The following is a 25,711-nucleotide window of genomic DNA, read 5'->3' on the forward strand; positions in this document are numbered from 1 at the left end:
TCCTCACCCTATTAAGTGTGTATGTTATTTCCACTCTCAGCCATTTCTGATGAGAATGAAGGATCTCTCATTCCCCCTTACCTTCCCACTTTCCACTCCACTGAAAAAGCTTTTTCTTGACTCTTAGGTGAAATTTCTTAGCTTCTTTTTCATCTCCTTTCTCTTTCTCCCAGTACTTTCCTTTATCACCCATTGACTCCATTATTTTACTATATTATACCATTATATTCCGCTCCTCCCTATGTCCTGTCTATATATGCTCCTTCTAACTGCTCTTATAAATGAGAAAGTTCATATGAGTTATCAATATCTTCTTCCCGTGCAGGAATACAAACAGTTAAATATCATTAAGTTACTCATAGTTAATCATTGAGAGTGTTTCTTAAAAACAGCAATAAATGTTCCTGATGTTAAAAGGACAATTGCAAAACCTCCATGAAATAAATTAGTTGGGAATTTGTAAAGTGATATATATCTGTTTTGTATTCAGCCTTGAAGCAAAATTAAATCTTTAAAATTGGAATTTATCAAACCTAAGTTGGTGTAAAACTATTTTTAGGTATCATAAATAAATCCCAAATGTTTTAAGAAAGAAAGAAATCCCAACAAGCTCCTAAGTACCATAACTTCCTTGAGCCAAAAGATATTTATAAAAGGAAAGGGTCTGTTTGTCTGAGATGGGGAATGACATAGTTCACCAAGCCTTTAAAATTTACTTGGTCTTTACCTTTATTATCATATTAATTTATATATAAAATACATTCTTAGACAAAGCAGGCTTGTGTGTATATATATATCTATATCTATCTATCTATTCATCTATGTAACATATCTTTGAGGTGAAACATATTTGTGAATTGCACAATATTCTCATGTGAAAATTTTCATTTTATTCAAACAATCTGCAGTACTCAAACTTTTTTTTTGTAAGGAAATGGGGTTAATGGCTCCTTACTAATATCATATCATTGACCAATATTTCTTAATATTACAACATTTAGAAACATTAAAATAAAGGGGAAACTTGGTGGCACAGTGGACAGAGCACCATCCCTGGAGTCAGGAGGACCCGAGTTCAAATTTGACCTCAGATACTTCATACTTACTTAGCTGTGTGATTTTGGGCAAGTCACTTTAAAAAATATGAAAAACTCCCTGATTTAATTAATTAAATGAATTCTCTGTCTCTCTGTCTCTCTCTCTCTCTCTCTCTCTCTCTCTCTCTCAAATATATACATATATATATATATATATATATATATTTAGTTATCTTTGAAGAGATAATAAAGAAGTTAAATTTGTTTTCATGACAAAACATTTTATAGGCATTTGACCTAAAAATATGGGTCTTTGTTTGCTCCTTACAGAAAAATTACTTAGAGGGAACTTTCTTTCTATTGTATAACTTTTAAATTTCTTAGTGCCAAATACCAAAATATTACATAACCCTTTCTTGTTTCCTTCTGGACTAGAATTTGGATTTAAATCAAACTGAATCTGGATTTATAAATCCTCAACTCCTGTTACATATACTCCTTTCCTCTTTATAAGAGCAGTTTGAAAAATCACTACTAGTCATCAGACTAAAAACTTTCATCAATTTTTTAAGTGATCACAAATGGACCTTTAAAAAATCTTTTCTGTAGTTTTCTGCTGATGTTAAATTGCTATATAATTTTTTTATGCTCTGGTGTAGGCTAGACATTGGAATCTTATGCTCAGATGATAATCTGCTAATTTCACATTAGTCTCTTTTTTTTTAAGTTTTTTCAAGGCAGTAGGTTTAAGTGGCTTGACCAAGGCCACACAGCTAGGTAATTATTAAGTGTTTTAGGCCAGATTTGAACTCAGGTACTCCTGACTTCAGGGCCGGTGCCCTATCCACTGCACCACCTAGCTGCCCCCTACATTAGTCTTTTTAACGCCCAAATGAATAAAACATAACTTTTTTTTCCAAGCATTCAATTTTTCTGGATTTCATCATTTCCCAGCAAATTTACAGCTAAAAATTTGTAAAAGTAGTGTGATATTAGGATTTAATTTTACCTCAGTTATCACATCTGAGAATAATTTAATTTAGTTCAAATCTGGATTCCAAAATCCCAGAAAGAATATATAAATTAACATTTGATTTACATTTTTCACATATTTTTCAAACTTGCTCATACCTTCTTCAATATACTTCTAAAACTGTCTTTCAATTTAAATATACCTTTCTTTTGGTTCTGAAAACCCAACGTTTTACCCCTTCCATTTTTCCTTTTAATTTTTAACAGATCTTACTCTTACAGCCAAACAGTAATTAAATTTAAAAACTTATCTATCACACCATAATGTATGCTTTTGTTACAGTTTATATATTACTTCTTTTAACATATAAATTATCAATATTAACAAATTAGCATATTTATGTTTTTAATCTTTTAAATTATTCACAAACTTAAACCAACCACAAAACATTTAAAAATTACTTTAACAATTTTATGAAGAGAATCAAAACAATTTATACCAAGAATTCCAGTATTCACGTTAACATTCCAGTTCATAAAGAACATCTTACATTCATACATTTAAAAATACCCAATGAACTTCTTTTACAGCATGAATAATATGAATTTATGTTTAACATAGTTATACATGTATAACCTATATTAAATTGTGTTCTGTCAGGGGGAGGGGAGGGAGTGAGAAAAATGTGAACCTCAAAACCTTGTAAAAAATGATTGTTGAAAACTATCATTGCATGTAGGCTTCAAAATTGATCAAACTGAATTCCTGATTTTGTGCCATTGGAGCAACCCGAAGAATAGCTAATATATCTAGTTATGTTCCTTAAATTATTTTTCTTACAAATGGCCATTTCAGCACTTTTCTTAAAAGTCCCTATAACTCATAATCATAGTTTCTCTTAACAGGTCCCCCAGTTTGCACATCTTTGCATGGGATCCAAGTACCATTATTACGTCTCACATTGAGTCTCAAGTCCACCTATCTCTTTAAGTTGTAACAGTCCAGAATATATGTGCCCTGCTTTTGGACACATCCAGATATTTGCTACTGACCAGGAATATATCCTGGCCAGACTGGTATAAACAGTAGTCACCTTGAACTGGTTCAGTCATAATGCCACTGGGTTTTCTCTCCTTTGGACCAGAATCCTGTGCCTCCGTACGTCTATGACCAGGGACTGAGAATCTAGGCCAGACCCAGGGGATCTGACACCCAAGGCCAATTCTCAAACTTCTGTGGACCACCCCAAGTCAAACAGTTAGCCACACCAAAAGACTGGACATTGACTTCTGATAACTAGATTCTCCTCCACTATTACTAATACCCAGTTCTCTAAATCAGAGATAGGAATATTCCTAGAGAGGATACACAGACTCATGTAGGATATAATCATGCCACCCAGTAATCTCCCTCCTGTTCTCTCAATGGAGAACATCTTCACCCTGCCTCTCCTCCTCCTTTCCATAAGGAGAGGGGCATAAGGAGAGGTGTCTCACTTACAGAATCAAAGAGAGGTTACAGGTACAGATCCCCTGACTAAACAATGTACACATAGGCTAGAGATGGTGCAGATGAACTGGCCAGTGTCTCTCCTCTCTTCTCTTCTCTCTTGGAGACATCTGATGTCCTTCTTTCCAAAAAGCCCTCTCTAGCTCAGGTAAACTTGTTTTGTGGTAAAGAAACTGCTTAACATTTTACTCAGTTCAAAACACATGTTTTCATCACAAAACTGTACAATTCTGGAGTTTATTACAATTTGCATTTTGCCTTACTCACTGTCATATTGACACACATACTTACACAAACTTCCATTAGTATTTCACTACATGAGCAAACTCCCAATGAGAATGATCACATTGACTCAAGCTTGTAACATATACAATTCAACAGACATCTTTGTTCAAAGAGTACCCAGCATATAGTTTAAAATTGAACAATCTTAACCTTTTGCTCTCATTATAATAATGAATCAAGCATCTTTAACCAAAATGAATTTTTTTCCAAAATATTCCCAATTATACCATAGATTTTCCTTTTCCTGATATACTTATCTGACTCACATTCCTTTCCTTAAACTAGACCTTGAAATTGTAATTATCCTAAGAATTTCCAATTCTTCTTACCTAAATATCCCCTTTAAATAAAAATTAAGGAAACTTAATTCTTATTTTAACGTGTAGCTAATAGCAGGTGTCAGAGCCAGTCACCTAACCTATCTCTGGCTATTACATCCAATTAACCTAACACTTCTTTATTATATTTTCTTAGTTACTATAAAGAACCAGGACATGAAAGGAAAATTCCTTTATAGATAAAAGTATTGAATGTCAGTGTACAGGCAAAGGTCATTTGGGTAGTCAAATGTCTTAGGCCATCTTTATTCTTCCAGGTAAGACATTATCCAAATGTCATTTTGGAGCAATCAAGTGAAAGGGGTCCAACCTCAGCCATACTGAGAAGCTGCCCCTTTGGCTGCACATCCCTGTCACCTAACATCTTTAGCCCATTGGCTTCCTTGACTTCAAGAACATGATATTTACCCAGTACCATTTCCTTTTGTTGACCATCCTGGTATCTGACACAAGAGAAAATTGATTAAAAGTCCTGTGATCTAAAATCATTGTTTTACCTAATTAGAACTACCAGTGAATACAATTCACTAAATTTTAATTATAGTCTTAATGGAGCCCCAGTTAATGAAACCCATACCTAAAGCTCTGAGTGTCCTTCCTGGGTATTTGCCTAAAAGAATTTGTTGTATTTCCCGCTCTCATATTATATAGTTGCTTTTACTTCAAAGCAAACAACCAGTCTTGGAATATATATATATATATATATATATATATATATTATGTATTTATATGTGTGTAAGTGTGTGTATATACACACACACATCTAAAATATTCCAAATTCACTCACACACACACATATGTGTATGGAGAGAGAGAAAGAGCTAGAAAACTTTATACATAAACTTGTTTAGCTACTAGCCATTCTCAACATGCAAATGATTACTTTTTGTTTTTTGCAAGGCAGTTGTGGTTAAGTAACTTGCCCAAGGCCACACAGCTTGGTAATCATTAAGCATCTGAGGACAAATTTGAACTCAGGTCCTCCTGTCTCCAGGGCTGGTGCTCTATGCACTGTGCCACTTAGTTGCCTCCTAATATACAAATTACCTTTCAGACTTCTTCAAAACCATTAGAACCTCTTAGGTGGCTTTAAATTTCCAACATGTGTTATTAATTAATTTGTTATTAATTTGAATATAACAGAACAGCAATAAGAGTAACACACAAATTACTCGATTGAACAAAGCAATCCTTCCATTACTCTGTTATTCATGAAGCCACAGATCTCTCCCAGAAGGTGTCATTCTTTTTGATATTTTCCTTCTTGCCCTTCAAAGCAATCACATGTTAATCCCAGGTTTTAACAATACATATCAATACAATAAATAATATATATTCACAAGAAATATCCAAATATAATCTCTGTGCAGTTACAAAAGAATATCATATAACTGAGAAATGTATGTTATTCATCAATGTTACCTTATAGCGGGACTACGCATTGTTCAGTTTTTCCGTCAGAGCCCCCCTACATCAGCTGTCTGCAGTTACCAAGAGAGAAGTCCACATTCTTGACTTTTTAAAATTGAACATATATTGTTAATATACATTAAACATAAGATTATTTAAACATCTCATTCCTCTTGTCTTTACACTTTTGTCTTCCTAACCTCTACCTAGAACCTCTCCAAATCCAATCTCATACATACAATACATTTAAAACCTCAATGCAATTACAACTAAACTTCCCAACAGTTTAGTTTGATAAAAAACTTAGAGTTCCTTTTGCAGAGAATTGAGCATTCACATTCCAAAAGCTCCATCCAAAATAAAAACACAAGTGTTATCATTATTAAGCTTAACATTAAAATGAATTAGAACTTTTTCCCCAAAAGAAATCAGTAATTGTCCATGATAACATGGGTATTTCTTAGAAACACAATACCACGTTCCTTTAACCCAAAGGTGTGACAATAAATTTAAAAATCCCAAATCATTGTAACAATGCAGGCTATTTAATTTCTCCTATTCTGTACACTTTTTTTTCAGAATGTAACAATACTAATAATTCTCTTTTAAAACCCTCAGAGTGATTCCCAAAATTTCAGTTCAGAAACCTTAAAAACAGTGAGAGTCATCACTCTTAGGTCAGGTGGCCAGAGCAGAGACATTCATTAAACATAATTTCCTCCTAACCCTGATTTTATATTTTCTTCCTTTCCCAATCACACATCCTGCCTATGGCAGAGTCTCTTTCCTTTTAAAAGTTCGTTCTTTCTTAAACTCTTTCCAACCACAGCTTTTCTCCTTAAGAGTCCCCTTCCCCTTTTCTCTTTAACTCTACATGTTGGCACAGCTATCACCAGCTCAATGAGGAGAGGGCTGAGCTCCAGAGGGGGATGCTGCAGACTTCCAGATTTACTTCCTTTTCTCCCACCTTCTGAAATTACTTGGCCCAACCTCCAGCTCCTGCATGGTTTAAAACTTAAGAGTCCCCAGACCCAAAAATGCTTAACACAGACACACAAGAGAGGACATAGAACAAGCACACACATTCCCGAGGGCTCCTCTCTTGGAGTTCCCAACTCCCAGGTTTACCAGAGGCTCTTGGTTGGTCTTGAGGAACAAGAGCCCCTGAGTTTCCTAGTCAAAGGTCACGAGGGCATGATCTTTGCTTTCTTCTCCAAATCAGGGCATTCTCTTTTAAATGTACTGCTCTATCACATTTAAAATATTCATTTCGTCCACTTCATTTTCCTTTCTCTCCCTTAATGCCTTCTTTAACAACCTAAACCATCATTCTGTCTTCTTTTTTCTGTTTCTCATCCTCTCTCCTGACATAAACTCTGCACCTCCCTTAATAGTTCTTCAAGTGGTCACACATTCCATCTTTCTAATTTCAGCAATTTTTTATTAATATCAGGTCAGGCATTGGTGACACACTTTACCCTAACATGCCTTCTGTTGCAGGGTCCTGGAGATCCAAAGCTGAATATTTTATCACATTTTCCCTCATTTTCTCAAGAAATCCAGAAGGTGTCTCATTCATTTGAGGGCCTTGGGGATGGCCTCCTTGATCCCCGAGATAATAAGGCCCCTCAAATCTTGCATGTGTCTCCTATGAGCTGGATCAGTATTATCCCCAATTATCCAGCTGAGTGCATATTCTACTTCCTCTTTGTTTAAAGGTACCTTGTTATTCACAAAAAATATTTAAACTTTTCTCTTTACCCAGGACAGCATCCTCGTTATCCCAGCTAGCTAATTTTCTTCTCAATGGATTCTCTTTGGGTATTTGAGAAGGAGGAGTCTCTTCCTCTCCCCCACTAGGCACCATTTGACCCCCAGCCTCCCATCTAGGATCTTCCTTAGATTATCTAGAATTGGGAATTTCTAAGCCTTGAAAAACAAAATTAAAGTTTTCCTGCCTTTCTGGATTGATTCTACAAGTGTTCCCTCCCTCAATTATTCTGTCAATTCCCCCACCCCCACTTCCATCAATGTCAGGGTTCCAGGTCCATTCAGAGATCCACCCGAGGGAACCAGAGCAAAGAAATGGGGATCTGCTTGAAATCAAGCTGTGAGCGCTCCTTCTCTGGTGTCTTCTGGGGTTTCCTCAGGGGCACTGTAGATCTTGGATGTAGCCCCCAAAGTTATTATCTATAAAGGAAATAAATCTGCTGGAGAGAGAGAATTGAACACTTTATTTACAGATATTGCAAGTCTTGTGTGCCCCACCTAGCATGAGGCACAAGGTGGTACAATTATGTCTGCTATTATATAGTTTTTTAGAAACCCTCTCCCCTCCCACCTCTCAGAATTTGAGTTACAATCTAAGAGGTCCACCCATCCCATGACATGTTCCTCATATTATTCCCCCTCCATCATTTGACACATGTTATGTTTATGAACCTCAATTGTCACAGGGGTTATATGGGATAATATTCAAGTACCTAATTATGCAAATTCAATTGTGTTAGGTCAAGATCTCTAGGTCATCCCTGACTAGTTAGGGACTGGTTTCTTCTAATATTAGGTTTGTCATTTTTGGAATGAAATGGGATTAGAAGAACTCTCCCAGTTTTGTGATTGGTTGGGGCCATTTCCCCTTTTTAATGGATTTCATAGGGAGCCTCCACCCTTTGGAGATCAACACCCCACGTTCCTCACAGAAGCAGGACCACTGTCACCTATTCTGACTTGATATTTTATACTGTTAACAGATATGTTATAGACATAAAAAACTGGAATTTCTCTCTTTCCAAAATGTCATAAGTATAAGAATTCATTTAAGTCTATTATAGAGATAACCAAACCAAACTTGTAGATACAATTAGAGGGACACACAGAGTCAGTCTTCAGATTTACAACTGGAGAGACACAGACCTTGATAAGGGCAAAGTCTAACATTCAGACTTACAAACCTTAAGACCAGTGCTTTTTGTCAGAAATATAAGATTTAGAAACTCTGTTTTTATAACCTCTAAACCTGGGGTATGTGGGATGGTGCCTCTGGCCTCAGGTCCTTCATACTGCTATTTTTTGAGCTTTGTCCTGAGCACAACATTTTTACTCCTTTCCCTCTCCAAGTCAGAGTAGAACCCCTCAGCATAGTGTGCTGGAAATGCTCTTATACTCTAAGAACCTTCCAGTGACTATTATTTTCAGTTCTACTCTTTGACCTGGAACTCAGTTCTCCTGTTAATTGTCCAGAGTGAGTAGGCATCCCACCACTACTTGTGCACTTATGGGGCATGTGCGGTCACTACAACTGGGCTTAACAACCATCCTTAACAGCAGAAGTTCTATTAATCTTCCCAGCTTAGACATCTGACTCCCCTTCACTTTTTTTTTCTTTTCTGGCTTTTGCAATGCAATGAAGTTAAATAACTTGCCCAAGATCAAACAACTAGGTAGGTATTTATTGTCTGGGGCTGGATTTGACCTCAGGTCCTCCTGACTCCAGGGCCAGTGCTACCTAGCTGTCCCTCTCTTCACTTTCTAGTAGGTGAAATTCCTGTGGTGGAGACTGAGACTATCTCCCAACCCAGTGGCCCTCAAGGATTCACCTGGGAGTGTTTATATTTGGCTAACCTGGAGATCTGGTAGATCTCTAGTCTAGAGATATCTAATCAAGAGGGACCATTGTTCTACTTCCACTCTTATTTATTTCTGTGCTCTTCATTCAACCTGAGGTGATTTTTTGTCTTTTTTTTTGTAGAGGAAATCTGGAGAGGCTGGAATCTTATTGACCTGCTGTCATCTTCCCAGAATCCGTAAGGATGTAATTTTAATTCTTCATTTACTTCTCAATCATGCTCAGCCCCAAGGGAATCTAGACAAAATACCTATATCCTCCACACAAGCCTGAGGCCAGAAGTTTCATTCTAAATTAAATTCTTTGTAGGGCTGAGTAAGATAGCAATATTTAGATTGAAGAAAATGTTCACTGTGTGATCCTGACTGCAGTTCCATATTTGAATTGTTTCCTTCTGGCTGCTTGTAATATTTTCTCTTTGACTTGGGAGTTCTGAAACTTGGCTATGATATTCCTGTGGTTTGGGCTCTTTTTTTGGATCTCTTTTAGGAGGAGATCGATGGACTCTCTCAACTAATATTATGTGCTCTGCTTCTAGGGTATCGGGGCAATTTTCCTGTAGAAATTCTTTTAAAAAATGGGGTCAAGACTCTTTTCCTAATCATGATGTTCAGGTAGCCCAATAATCTTTAAACTGTCTCTTCTGGATCTGTTTTTCAGCTCCATTGTTTTTTAAATGAGATATTTCACATTTTCTTCTAGTTTTTCATTGGTGTTGAATTATTGTGTCTTGATTTCTCACAATGTCATCAGCTTCTCTTAGCTCCATTCTACATTTGAAGGAATTGTTTTCTTCAGAGAGCTTTCTTATCACTTTTTCCATCTGGCCAGTTCTGCTTTTTAAGGCATTCTTCTCCTCATTAATTTTTTGAATTGTTTTACCTATTTTACCTAAACTGGGTTTTAGCATATTTTCTTCAGCATTTTTTGGATCTCATTGACTAAGCTGCTGACTGAGTTTTCATGTTTTTCCTGCATCTCATTTCTCTTCCTAATTTTTCCTCCACATCCCTTACCTGATTTTCAGTCTTTTTTGAGCTCATCCATAGCCTGAGCCCAACTCCTATATTTCTTGGAGTGAAGAAGCTTGGACTTTGTCATCTTCTGAGTGTGTATTTTGATCCTCCATGGGATCAAAGTGTTTGTCTATGGTTAGGTTCCTTTATTCATTTACTCATTTCACCAGCCTGTGCCCCAGTTTTGGGGTGCTTCTTGAGCTCTTGAGTAGTATTGGGACACCCCCACAAGGACCTCCATTCCTTCAAGGTCTTATGAGAGGCTCTGACGGCTCTCCTGGTCTGTGGATGACCACACACTCACCCCTCTGCCCCAGGGCTATGAGGAAGGTCCCTGCTCTAATGGAGGGGGGCAGACTATGATCAGGTTCTTAATATGGACAAAGCACCAGAGTCCTGTCTCAGGGACAGAGGACAGACCTCAACAGTCTTCCTCCACCCCCTTTCCTTCCAAGGGCTAAGCTCTCTGGGAGCAGCTGCCAGGCAATGCCCTGCTGGGAAGCTCTGTGGGTCTGCTTCCATTTCTTGGGATCTGGGCTGTGCTGATGACCTGTTGATCTTCCAAGTATTCTAGGTGTTCCCTGGGTTGGCAGGTCAGGAAACTGCTTCTTCTGCTATGAGCAGGCACTCCCAGACCCAGATGCCCTGGGGCTGTTCACAGAGGACTTTCACTCCTTGCTCCAGCTGCACTGCTGCCCCCTCCAACCCTATGCAACAGAGCCTTCCCATGGTCTTCCAGGTTACCTCAGACTAGAGAATTGCCTCACTGGATCTTTCTGTGGGTTCTGTCTCTCAAAAATTTAGAGTCATAATTTTAAGGTTTTTGATATATTTTTGAGAGAGCTCCTAAGAAAGGCTATTCTCATGCTGCCACCTGGGCTCCACTCCCTCCATTGTTATAGTTCTAAATTTTCTTACTTTGTGAAATTAATAATCTCTTATATCAATTATGTCAATAGAGGCTTTTCAAAACCTAAATTTTATTAGAGTGTGAATTGAACTATTAAAAGAAAGTAAATTTTTTAACAAAACTTGTATTATTTTATGAACCCTACTAACCCTGTTTTATGTTTTTAATTATATTTTAGAAAACTGGAAATGTTCGTCTTATGTAATAGTTAAGAGTAAATTACAACTAAAACTATTTGGCTATCACTTCTCAAAATTGTAAGATTGTTAACTAAATTATTTGGGATTATTGTCATAATGTTAATAAAACCTATCAGGTATTTAAATAGATATTTTAAGAGATAATTGGTCATTGGTTACTGTGTAAAAATGATACAAAGAAAAGACCTTGTACACTCCTCCTCTTTTTTGCCCAGACGTTCTGTAAACTTTCTAGGTATCTGGAAATTATCCGTATAGGGGAAAGGGAAAAGCCCTGGGAAAAGAACTTGCTATGTGTTGTCAAGTTCCTCAACAATGAAATTGGCTTACTGAGAATTTACATTTCTGTATAGTATAGAAGTGATTTTAAATAACTGATTCTTAAACCAAGAAGTACAAGCTCCATGAGAAGAAGAAAAAGAAAACAAATGTTATACATGTGTTACATGTATGTGAGTTCTGGTAAAATTTTATTGCTTATTTCAATTCCATGAGAGTTAAAAATAACTATCTATCTTTAATCTGTGATTAGTGAAATTTGTCATTTGAAGTAAAAACTCTTGGAACCATAACTGATATTGTTTTAAATTGTAAGTTAAGGTATAATTTTCTAATCAATCATTAAGTCAATAATCTACCATTTAAGAGAAATGTCATAAGCCACTCAGAGGGAATATGATCTCCAACTGTATCTAGGAGAAAGCCTGTATCTGGGATGAGCTTAGCACAGCCTAAAGTAACATCCTTTGGACTCAGTTCCCCATTGTGTTGCCTTTTTTAATTGAAATATTTCCCACTTGGCCATTCCTTAGTCTGAATATGAGGTAGAATTACTCTTGCATGATTGATTATCAACTGCTACTCTTACCTGAAGACAAACATCTAAGTATATCTTATCCTGCCATATAAGTGTTAACTCATTAGAGAGCAATTTGATACTGTTTGAATCATATCCATACTTTATCCTTTTAGAGAAAATTTCTGTAATCAGAGCAAGTGGTCAGTAGACGTGTGCACAATGCAGGTGTATAAGATCTTATGGTTTTCATTCTAAATGTGTAGTCATTTCTTAGCATGAAGAATTAACTTAGTACTTGAACTTGGCATCTGCTTACTAAAACTTACATTGTTATCTATAAGATTAAGTTCCTGGAATACCTCATTCCTTCAGAATACAATAGGAATAATTAACCAAAGGTAAAGGAACCTTATGAAACAAAGATATAGACACAGTGTTAGTGTTAAGCCATCATCCCATAGACTAAGGCTGAAAACAACCCTACTACTATAATAAAATACAGTGTATAAGATTTGAAATATTCAGCCTAGAATTATAGTCTTTTTTATATTGTAAACTACCTAATAAATGAATGCATGGCCTATTCATCTGTCTGTTTCTACATATGTATTTCTGTACAAAATAAGGTCCTTAAATGTTTTCAAATAATGCAAGAATAATTGCATGTTGAGACAACAGTTTATGTTACCAAACTACTATTCGATTAATAATTAAAATGAAATCAGAAATATCTTCAGTTTGGTTTGAAGAAATGAGTTTTAATACAACAATTTGTAAATTCATTTGTGTATCATCTTATAAAAATGTTGTGTATTGGGGCGGCTAGGTGGCACAGTGGATAAAGCACCAGCCCTGGAGTCAGGAGTACCTGGGTTCAAATCCGGTCTCAGACACTTGATAATTACCTAGCCGTGTGGCCTTGGGCAAGTCACTTAACCCCATTGCCTTGCAAAAAAACCCTAAAAAAATGTTATGTATTATATGTTGCTGAAATGTAAGGAGAAGAACCCTATCTCTGTTCTTCCTAAGGGGAGAGGGCATTGAATAATTGAATTGAATTGGAATTAAATTAAATTAAATGGTATTTAAATTTGGAGTTCTAAAATAATTAACTTAAAATAAAAAGTTGAGTAAAAATATCAAGAAAACAAGATCAAATGATATATATATATATATATATATATGCATATATATAATAATGTAATTTGGAAGATTTTTAAAGTTCCACACTCATGTTATTTAAAATATTTATTTCATATTTGAAAGTCATATATATGTAAATATAACAGTAACCCTTTAGCTTGTTGCTAACTATGTTTACATTATTTATAGAATTTATACAGAGATGGAAACAACACTTGGTATTTATAACCAGAATTCTCTGAAGTTTCAAATGAACTATGAGTCCCTAATTTGTGGTTTTCCTTATATATCTGTTACTGATTAGAATAGAACCTCAAGGATTCAGCTGGCTTCTACCACATCTATTAGTTGTTAGAAAAGTAAACTTTGTGATTAGTATTAAAATCTGATATTGAGATATGTTTTGTAGAAGATTTTAGCAAAAAGATCTGAGTCTTTGCAAGTAACTTGGAAACCAGAAAGGAAATAAACTGGTGATATTCCTGAAGATATGATATTTTCCAGACTGCCCTGTACCAGGGACTAGATGACTACATAGGACATCTGAGATACGGGATGAAATGTGTTGATTGAATAGATATTGGGAAGGGTTATTAAATTGCAGGGAGACAATGTTTGTTCATATTGATAGACATTGTTAAACTGCTTTGGCTTTTATTTTCTATATATGTATACTTTTGATCATTTTTACCATATACTTCATTTATGCTTATGGTTCTGATCTCACTTTGTAATTGGATCTATCCTATATTAGCTGTGAGACATAAAAGAAACTAGGGACTTTTCTTAGTTTTCTGTCTGTTATCTTTACCCTTGTGAAATGTTTCTTTTTCTTGTCTTCAGAAACTGTCCCCAAGAAATGTTTTACCAAGTGTATTCTCTGTAGTCATCAGCATACCCAGGAATTGACTTTGACCATTGCAGGGAGAGGAATGTTAAGGGGTCCACAACTTGTCTTTTTGAATTGGTACATTTTGTAGAAGCACTGAACCTGGAGCATGCAAGAAGCCCTGAAAATGTCGAGCTTCACTGGAAGTGACATGATTTGTTGTTTAAACACTAAATTGGACTCATTATGTGTCCTTGGGAGTCAAGACAGATGCCAGTCATTCACTACCAGGCTGAGAAACTGTTTCTGTAACTGGGATCCTTAGAGATAAGGAGACCATCATATAAGTTCATTGTCTAGGAGTTCCCAAGGGGAAAAAAATGCTGCTTTTGTCATTTTACTTATCCATGATGCCCTTTGGGAAGGGATTGGTCCTTCTTCCTTCCCCTATGACTCCCCGTTTTCCCTGTAATTTACATATCAAGGCTTTCCCTATACTGTTGGGCTCCTTAATATGGGGAGTCCCACATGTGCATGCCTTTTCTAATAACTTGTAACCTATGTCAAATGTACTTGTGGGTTTTTTTAGTTGACACTGATAATATGCTGATTTTTTTCTTCTGATTCTGTTGATATTTCACTTCACTTATTTGTCATTTTATTGATTTGATTTACTCCCCTCTTCTTTAGGTTTATCGATTATCTGTCATGCTTCAGTTTCAAAAAATATAATTGTGCTTATTGCAAGTTTGTTTATTCTGAATTTTTCAATAATGGTAAATTATTTATTTCTTTTATCTTCTATTGGATAATGTATGTTTGTAAGGATATATACTTTTTGTAAGGATATATACTTTTTGTAAGGATATATACTTTTTTCCTCCTTAGGACTGCTTTATCCGCATCCTTGAAACTTTTGTATATTGGTTCTTCATCATGATCATCTTCTTCCTTATCATTATCATCATTTTTTCAAATTCAAATTCAAAACAATAATTTTGTAACTATTCTTTGAACTTCTCATTATTTAGGATTTCATTGTAAGTTTCCATTTGGTTGTCTTTCTTGTATTTGCGTTTTCTGAACCAATTATTATTTTTATTAAATTATGATCTGCGCAGAGATGTGAGGTAGGTAGCTGACAGTACTTTTTTTGTCTCTTCTCTGCTCCACAGTTTCTCCCTCCAGAGCCCAGTGAACAAGCATCGCGGCCTTAGATCTTCAACTCACAAGTCCTTACTCTGCCCTAATGGCCACTGGAAGTCTTGCCCACAGCCCACTGTACCGGGTCCTGGTCCGGGTGTCTGAGAACTGCCCCAGAATGGAGAGGAAACTACAGAAGTATTTCCAGAACCCGTGGAGGTCTGGGGGAGGCAAGTGCAAGGTCAAAGCTGGTCCCAGTGAAGGCACTTACTGGATAGAGTTCTACAAAAGACAAGCCAAGGAAGGTGTGATAGCCAAGAGAGATCACTCTGTGACTGTCAGTGATACATCACATGTGAATGTCTTCATAGAAGCAAATGAAGACCCAGGAGAGAACAATACATTGGAGATAAGCCAGTTTTCCTCTCAGACTCAGTCACTGCCAAAGGAATATCTATATATGAAATATGCAGATGAGGGAGGTGCTGCTAGTGCCTCTAATTCTGTCATTCAAAAGATATTTCTCTATGTGGAAGCCCAGCTGAACTTCAAGCTTTCCACAGAGCAAAGGGAGAAAATTATCAACCTCTGCCCAAATATCAGACTAGAGGGAGACCGTGATGGACTTGAGAAAGTGATTGGTGACTATGAAGATGTTGAAAAAATTTATCGCTTCTTAAGTGAGAGGATGCTGGGAAATGGCCAGAAAGAGGATATTCTGGACTCAGCCTCAGCAAGAGAAAGTGAGCACATGATGCCAAATGACTATGACAATCCTATTGTTCACTCATACTCCAGACGTGGAGAAGAGTCAGACCTCATCTCAGTTCCTTCACATTTGTATGAATATTTCAAATATTTCTTTGCTGATACTCTGGACAGAATAGAAAGTGAGCACCAAGTACGTATCAGAAGTACTTTGGAATATCCCACTGGCAATGTGTGTTTAGACTTTGAGACAAGTAAGTCAGGCAACAGGAAAGCAGCTCAAGAAGCTTTCACCAGAGCTTTTCAGAGGGAAATTCAGAATGTGACCCGCCAGGAGGTTCATTTCACAGATAATAAGCTGGCACTGGATGTCCAAAAAACACTGAGTGACATGTTTCAAAACCTCCATATTAAAGCTGAAGGAAAAGTCTTAATCCTCTGGGGAAACCCACAGGATATTTTAGGAGCTCAGCATTTCATTGAAGCCAACTTCTCCCGCAAGCAACCTGTGGAAATGATGGTTTCCCAAAACATGATGAAGAATGGAATTGAGGTTGATACTATTTATGTGCGTCTTCTGCACCAAGAAATCAGAGATATAGAGAAAAAATATGACACTTTAATGGAACTGATAAACAATTCTCAAACTCAGAAAACCCTCATTGTATTTAGAGCAAAAGACAAAGGCTTAGACCTCTCTGCACATGCTTATGAAGATTGCATGTATGTCTTTCAGATGCTCTTACCTCAGATTGTCAAAGAAGTAATTATCCTGAAACCATTAGACCAAGAGAGAAAGGTTTGGCCTGACAAGGTATTCTTTGACGACTTTGAAAGAAAGCACCCTTATGTGAACTTGGAGTTGAATAGACAAGAACTGACAGTGACTGGTTTGCCCAAATATGTTACAGAAGCGATAAAATATGTTAAACTATATTTTAGCATTGAAGGTCTTGCCCAGCAGAGACAAGGGTCAGCTTTCTCCCTCGGAGGGAATTGGAATAGAGACACCAGGTCTCCCTTGGACAAAATGGGTGATGATTTCAAGATGACTTTGCCTCCCTTGCCTAGCTGGTGGAACTTAGTAAAAGAGAAGAAGGAGGAAGAGCAGGAGGAGTGTGTCATCTGTATGGAAATCATTCAGCAGAAAGAAGTCCTCCCAAAGTGCAAGCATGAGTTCTGTGGTCCTTGTATCCGAGAAGCCATGAAGCATAAACCAGTGTGCCCTGTATGCCAGACTTCCTATGGTATCATGAAAGGGAATCAGCCAGATGGAACAATGACAACTTCTTACAGGAATTCATCACTCCCTGGATATAATTCATGTGGCACAATTGTGATTCATTATGACATGCGGGGAGGCATACAGACAGAAGACCATCCCAACCCAGGGAAACGCTATGAAGGAACAAGACGAGTGGCATACTTGCCAAACAATGAAGAAGGACGGCAGGTTTTGCTTCTTCTCAGAAGAGCTTTTGACCAAAGGTTGATTTTTACAGTAGGACAGTCTCGAACATCAGGAGTCAAGGATGTGATCACTTGGAATGATATTCACCACAAAACTCTACAATTCGGCGGGCCAGAAAACTATGGTTACCCTGATCCCAGCTATCTGCAACGAGTCAAACTGGAACTGAAAGCTAAAGGAATTGAGTAAGAAAGAGGGTGACTTCAGGAGAGAGCTGCACTTGCAAAAGCTGGAGCTGAGGAAAGCAGTCAAATAAATCATTAATGTGTGTGTGTGTGTGTGTGTGTGTGTGTGTGTGTGTGCAGTCACTATTTAGAGAAAAAGAAAAGCATTTGAGAAGAAATTAGTTTGTTTAGAGGTGAGTGGAATAAAGTGCTACTTGCTAACCTGTCCAAATTAATTCTTGGGAGTATTTTGCTTTTTATTAGATAAGCTGAGAGCCCAATAAGAATGTAAAAATTGCTCTAGTGAGAACCCAAAGTGCTTTGCTTCCTGTCTCCATTTTGCTGTCACCAGAGATGCTGGAGTTAAGGACCCTTCCACTGTACCACCTTTACAATGTGATGACCCTCAGGTCCATTTACATTATTTGTACTAAACTGGTGGTGGTCTTGGAGCTCACCAAAATTTTCTCCCTTCTAACTGGAATGGTATCCAGGAATGTAAAAAACATTGGAAGACATCCTGAAGAAAATTATAGTCTCCAAATACTTACATGAGTCTTTCATACAGAAAGACACTATTCATTCTTGGGATTCTGGAAAGTTTAATGTAAATTGGGGAGTGGAGAAAGATATTTCTGTCTTCAAGTCCAGTGATGTCCAGTTGCTTCAAGAAACAACGAGAAAAGCCTCTGGTTGGTGTTCAAAGTTCTTCATATTCTTGCTGTTCACGTCACTCTTCCACTTCGTACTCTGTGATTCAGTGATACTGGTCTACTTGATTTTCCTTGCACAAGAAACTCCATCTCTCCAGATTCTGAGTTTTCACTGGTGATCATCACCGATGCCCAGAATTCTTTTCCTCTTCATTTCCACCGACTTCTTTGACTTCTTTCAAGTCCAACCTAAAATTCCACTTTCTAGATGAAGCCTTTTTCAAAGGCTTTTACACTAGTGCTTTTCTTATGTGGATTATTTCCAATTTGTTCTGTATGTAACTTGTTTGTGCATACTTGTTTGCCTATTGTCTTCCCCATTAGACTAAGAGTCCTTTGAGAGCAGAGACTGTACTGTCTTTTACCTTCTTTTGTTTCTGCACCACCTACCACATATTAGGTACCTAATTAAATACTTGTAGACTAACTGACTATAGGCAGGCTTATTGACCTGGGAACGAGATTTTCCAGATTCGTGGTCAACCAGTATTGACTTGTGTGCTGCCTTGCTTCTCTAGCACTTAGCTCAACTTTTGGGATGCATCTTATGGCATCTGTTCTGAGTGTCTATTCTTAGTGAGACCACATTCATATCCAAATATTTCTGACTCTCAACCTCCAAAATAAATTGGTTGCCCAAGTTGCCATTGTTTTAGGTACCTCCTTCAAAAGTGTATTTGTAGGGCAAGATATGCAATGCCCATTTATCTCTGAATGAGTCCCCTTTTTAATATTTGCTGCAAAAACTAAGCAGAAATTGCTTGGAGAATGAAAGAGAACCTATGATACAGAGAGGTTCCTTTCCCAATCAGTCTATTGGTGATGATAACAGCTTATTGTCCCCGGGCAGAAGACTAAGTATTATATCTCTAATGATATTTTGTTGTTTTTCTTTAAATAATCAAATCATCTGGCTCTGACTCTATACTAATGTTAGGGGAGACATGACTTAATGACTGTGTCAGTTACTTCTAATAAAGTCAAACTGTTATGATCAGAAATGACTTATAATCTATCAAGAATTTGTTAAAACTTCTGTGTTTTGCCATGTGTTTGCAAACTCTCTGTGCTCTAAATTGATGTGGTCAATTTTTTGTAAAAGTTCCATGTGCTACTGTGAAATGTGTATATTCTTTTGTAGTCCTATTTAGATGACAGAAATCTTTCTGATCTAGTTTCTCCAGTAATTTGTTTGTTGTTTCTATTTCTATTAAAATCATTCCAAACTGACAGAGATATTGATGATTTACTATGTCAACAAATTCATCTACACTCTTACTTTTTTTGTGAGGTATAAATCAGCAGTTTTCTCATGTGAACCAGGAGGACGCTTGAGTCTCAAGTATGGAAAATGCAGGAACCCAGTCTGAAGGCTGGAAACACATAATGAATTAAGGAGGACCCATTGGTGAAATAAATAATTTTAAGTTTCCTACAGATGTCAAAGAATGATAGTGGGTGAATCACAGGCATGCCTAACTTTGGATAAAATTGATTAACTTTATCTTATTTTCCTTCTTTTCTTACCAGTAAAATAGATTACTATATGGGCACTGTCTCTTTTTGGTAAGTCCTTATTTCTTTAAATCTTCAATTATTGATTGTATTCTCTCAATTTGAAATTTAGACAAAAGATATTTCTTAATGCCATAGCTTATCCCTGGAATAACTGATTATTAATGGTTTCAATTCCTTTTATCATGCCAAAATTGTTTCTAGATTTAGCCTACAATACAGACTACATTTCCTTCATTTTGGAGTGCTTTTCAAACCTGGGTTGAAATTGTTACTTTCCTTTGCACTCTTCCTGAAATTGAAGCCATATAGTTCCTAAATCATCCTTTTTTGTACTGGATATCCAAAAACACCCATCCAGGGTATGACATATCTACATACATACATATAAATTTCAGACAGATGATCATGTCCCAACAGTTAAATCAAGTGATAGCACAAAAAACCCAAAACAAAAGAAAAAACAACCAATTAGAGGTCCTTTCTGAACAGAGGGTTTGGGGAGAGAGAAAACTTTTAGCTATTTTATCCCTTCTTCCTTTTTCTTCCACTTTTTTTTACTTTCTGACTATCTAAATCCTTCCTAAGTACTTTGGAGGCAAAATATCTGCATCAAAGATACTGGTAATACAATTATTTTGGACTGCAGTGTTTTTCAAAATCCCATTGAACTCTTGTTGAACCAATTCAACTCTACCTTGTCTATTTCCAAATCCCTAGACCTCTTATATCATTGATTTTGTCCTACCAAAGTCTCAGCCTTGGAATATTCACACACAGCATTGCCTTACCTCCTCCGTGTGTACTGCTGAATGAAGGTAGAGAAAATCATACAGCTGTTCTGACTTAATTATGAAATTACATAACCTGAACTGGAACTTCTTTGCTGCTTGCCAGGTTTCAGTAATACCAAAAATGGAAGGATTGGGAGAGGAAATGATTTAGCATGAAACAAAAGTTATTTCCTATGTGAAACAGGTATTCCAGGGGACAGCTAGGTGATGCAGTGGATAGAGCACTTCAAGAGTACCTGAGTTCAAATCCGGCCTCAGACATGTAATAATTACCTAGCTGTATGGCCTTGGGCAAGCTACTTAACCCCATTGCCTTGAAAAAACCTAAAAAAAAACGGAAAAAAGGAATAGGTATTCACAAGGTAAAGTGGGAAGGATTGTGTGATGTCAGCTTTACTTAGGGATCAGAGGGTTGAGTGGAATGGGAATAAGTAATTGACTATAGGGGTATGTAATGTAGTTTGGATGATGACCTTCAGGATTCAGAAGCTCTGAGATGAGAAGAAATGACCAGGTGTAAGACTATTCTTTGTTGAGTGGAGGATGCCACTTCTCTTCCCAGTTGGCTGAGGAAGAGCAGTATGAGATGGAAAGCATACATTCAGATGGTCAGATGGGAAACCCTGCTTTACTAGTCCTTATCTCAGAAGGCTGGAGGCAGGGAAAGATTACAGCAAAAGATGAAAGTCAAACCTGAAAGATAAGCAGAATCAGAAGTCCCTCTCCTGAGGGGCAGCTAGGTGGTTCAGTGAATAGAGCACCCTCCCCGGAATCAGGGGGAGCTGAATTCAAATCCGAACTCAGACACTTAATAATTACTAGCTGTGTGACCTTGGGCATGTCACTTAACCCTATTGCCTTGTACAAAATAAAACAAAACAAAAGAAGAAGTCCCTCCCCCTTCCAGCTTTCTTTTTCCCACAAGAGACAGGACAGCAGGAAATGGAAGAGCTGCTGGTAGGTTGTTCCTTTTTGCACCAGGGATTCTCCACATTTTAATTGAGACAGAGAGCTAGTAGTAGGACACAGAAGTTGCCTTGTGTTTGGTTGAAGCAGATGAAAAATGTCTGATCTGGTCTCTTGCTGCCTTCTCACAGGGGACATGCTGTGCCCAGCAATGGATGGAAAACTTAGGACATGTAGTTAGTGGAACATTAAAATCCTCAATTGAAGGACCTGCTGAAGAGTGGGGAGCAGGAAATGGTAGATTCCCCATGGAAGTGAAAATCCTTTGAGGCAGATGGAAGACAGCTACCTGGTCCCTTACCACTTTCCTTCAAAGGACACTATGACCACTGTATTTAATTGTCCTCCAACTTGCTCTTCTTTTTCTTTGTGGTTTTTCATTTCTCTCATTGCTCCACATGCTGTAAGGTAGAAAAATAGACATTGAAAGTTGCAAAACCTCTCCTAAGTCCAGGTTGGAGTCAAAGTTCAATAAGGGAATCAGTTACTTTATCTTTTTTTCCTGTAAATTCCTTAAGGTTAACATTATGCCTCCACTTCTTCATCCTTAGGAGGACTCCCAGGAAGAACTTTGCTGCCAAACTCCTGTGCAAAAAATGTGCTAACACAACCAGCACCATTGTCTTTGAAAAGTGAGTTTCCTTCAGGTTCTCCAGCTGTTTGCCTGTGAATTCCTTAAAGTTAACATGATTTCTCAGTTTATGGATTCTAGGGTTGTTCCAGTGAAGAATTCTGCAATCTCCCTTTAATAGACAAATTTTATTTTGAAAAGCTCACTGGTATTTCAGAAAGGTGAGTTTCCAGAATTTATTTAAGAAATTTACAGAGATCTGGGGAGGGAACATCAGTTAGGGCAACCCTAGGTGTTATATCTTGATGGACCAATGAAAGGGTTCCAGAGCACCCCTGAGATATCTTTGTTTGAAACTATTCCTTCACATCTGTACCATAAATTAACTCTTATATATTTTGAGTCATTTTTGAGCCTCTGAGCAAACTCTGAGATTAATCATTTTCTTATCCCTATATTGCAGTGAAGAGAACAGAAAAATAACACAGATTAAGTAACCTTGACAGATCTGGTAAGTGGATTAATTGGGATGCAAAGCTTGGACTTGCTAACACTGTGGTTCAGCTTGTGACCACCAAGAGATTTGTAATACTGCCTGTTAGCCATCATTTTTCGTCCCACATCACATATTTATTCATTCCTGCCATATTTGACTTCCCAAGAAATTTATGGTCCATATAGCCAGAACTACAAATCTCAAAGGCCCTCTATTTGGAATCCCCTTATCGGATAACTGAAAAAAGTAAGAACTTTGGATAAAGGTCTAATCAAAAGTATGTGTCTGATGTATTAATTAGGTCCTTTTCTTGTCAGAATTCTTGTCAGAATCCAGATGTTGACCACTAGACATTGCCATAAGTGTGCCTTTGCCTCATTTACATTTTATTTCCTTGTTCCCATTCCAGGTGTGCCAGGTCTTTTCTTTTCTGGATTAATCACAATAAGAACAACAGCAGAAATCACCACAATAATAATTTAAACCACCAAATCAACAAAAAGCATAGAAAATATGATTGACAGAGTACAAAATATGCATATTTTCTCCTTCCTGCTTCTGATGCTCTTTGTAGTCCAATTGGTAGAGGAATTAAGTGAATCTAAGACATAGAAAGTTACTCAGGTCAGGATGGCACACCTACTATGTAGGATAGGTTTTTGGACCTCCTGACTCCAATTCTTAAGGCTGTGAAATGTTTGACCATCTCCTATCATTTTTGTTCCACTTGATTTCCTTTTACAATACTATCAATCTTGGCTGGCTTGGCTGTTTACCTTCCTCAAGACTCCAGGTTTTGATCTGTTAAAACCAGTGATGGACTTGAGCATATATTTTCTTCTACCTTTTTATATTTCTCTAATGTCATTTCATTTTCCTGTATCCTTATATTATTTGCATTTCCCAGGGCAAAAGTTCTTGCAGACTGAGATCAGAGTCTGAGGGCCTTCCTCCAACACCAGTGTCTTCTTGTTTTGACCTCTTAATGCCATATGGTGAACCTTATTACTCTGTTGATTGGTTCTAGGAGTATTCCCCAAAAAAGCAAGCAATCTTCCTCTTGTGGACAATTTTAATTTTGACAAACTCACTGTTTTCTCTTCAAAGATGAGTTTCTAAATTTATATTTGTTTCAGAAATTTGGATGGGTTAGCTTTGGGTGTCTAATTCAGGGAAAACCATGGAGTTTACCTCTTGATGGATCTTTAATGTAGTTCTCCTGTATTCCTAACACATCTTTCCTTGGAAGGGATCATGCACATCAGTATTAAAAGAAGTATTCCCTTGTATGAAGCAAGCTCTACATTTTGTGTGCCTTTTAAGCATCAGAACAAGCTGTGAATAGGGAAACTAGGTTGTGTAATAGAGCACCAACCCTAGAGTCAGAAGGACCTGAGTTCAAATCTGGCCTCAGACACTTAATAATTGCCTACTTGTGTGACCTATGAGATTACTGGTTTTCTTGCTCTAATTTTGCAGGTCAGAGAGCTGAGGAATGAGATGACATGACTTGACCTCTTTGGCATGTCTGATAGGTGGATGAAATGAGATGTGAAGTCTTAGGCTTCAAGACTGTGCAGGTCAGGATAGGAGCTCTTAGCAATTTATGTCCCTGCTCCACAGACATTCATTTCTTCTTCTGTCACTACATACACATTCATCATTCTTGCCATCCTTCACTCACTTGAAAATTCAGGATCCACATAGGTGAACTATAGACCTTTTCATGAAACATTTGCTTGAAAACCTCTTAAGAGACAAGTGAGGAGGGTGAGACTCTCTGGCTTCCTAAGGCTTATTTGAAAGAATTTGGGTGATATATGCATTAGACCCTCTGCTTAACTGATCTCAAATGGAAGCTACTGGAAAGAGCCATTCTTCATTTTTGGTCACATTTTTTCCTTCCTTGTAATTTCTTTCTTCCTGGCTCTATCATATGGAGTCAGCAGGACAATAGATTACAAGTAGTTGGGATGTCAGACAGCTGGAGGATGTGCAGGACTAACTGCGCCGTCTTCCAAATCTTTTGCTCTTAGTCCTAGTCAGTCTTGCCATGTCTTTTCCTCTATCTCTCAAAGGCAGCATGTCCTTTTGTACTTCTTATTCCTAGGACTATAATATCCTGGAAGATTTGAGAAGTCTCCCCCTTGTAAATTGTTTACCAATTTCATCATGTACCATCCCACTTCCTTTTGAGAGGTAAATCTCTTCATTTCCTTTTTCTTTTGGGAGAGATGGATGAAGGTCATCATTAAAGCTGATGTTCAGCTTGCCTAAAGCTGTCATAATATAATGGAAGGATTCCGTTCTTGTCCTCCTTGAATGTCAGGACTATATTTTTCCCTCTTCAGGATTAATAACAAGAAAAACTGCACCAAAAATTGAAGTACTATTTTCAAGCACAAAAACAGAAAACCATAACAAATACTATTTATGGAGTACTGTGTTTGCTTTGGCAGCAGACTTCTGATTTTGAAACTCTTTGTAGTTCAGTTGACAGACTTTACCAAGATGGCACAACTCATCAGTGTTTCAGTTGGGATTCTTGGTTGTGTTTTCTTCTTTCCTTGTCTAAGTCTCTAAGAATTTTGCTGTCAACCATGACTTTTCCTCCTATAGTTCATTTCATTCTTATTTTCCTTTTTTAAGAATATTTGTTATTTAATTTTAATTTTAAGAAGATTTTAGTTTTGAATTCTCTTTCCCACTCCCCTACCTCATTCACTGTAATAATAAGAAACAAGATACTAATTATATATGTGAAATCATTCAATACATTTCTATATTAATCATGTTGCAAAAATAAAATAAACAAAATGAAGAAGGTCAAAATGTCATGCTTTGATCTGCATTCAGACTCTATCAGTTCTTTCTCTGGAGATAGATAGCATTTGTCATCATAAGTCATTCTGAATTTTCTTGAATCATTGTATTGCTCAAGACAGCTAAGTCATTTACAGTTGATCATTAAAGATGGTGTCCAATATTCTCTTGGTACTACTCACTTCACTTTACATCATTTGTTATAAGTCTTTCTAGGTTTTTCTGTACCCATTCTGTTAATCATTTTTCCCCTTTAAAATTTTTTCCTAG

General features: G+C 37.1%; 1 pseudogene; it reads left to right on the forward strand.

Moving 5' to 3' along the window:
• Positions 1-19,746, forward strand: part of LOC141497681 (E3 ubiquitin-protein ligase DTX3L pseudogene) — a 33,036-nt pseudogene extending 13,290 nt beyond the window's left edge.
• The last annotated feature ends 5,965 nt before the right edge of the window (positions 19,747-25,711 follow it).

This window comes from Macrotis lagotis, chromosome X (genome assembly GCF_037893015.1).
Source record: "Macrotis lagotis isolate mMagLag1 chromosome X, bilby.v1.9.chrom.fasta, whole genome shotgun sequence".
NCBI classification, from domain to species: Eukaryota; Metazoa; Chordata; class Mammalia; order Peramelemorphia; family Peramelidae; genus Macrotis; species Macrotis lagotis.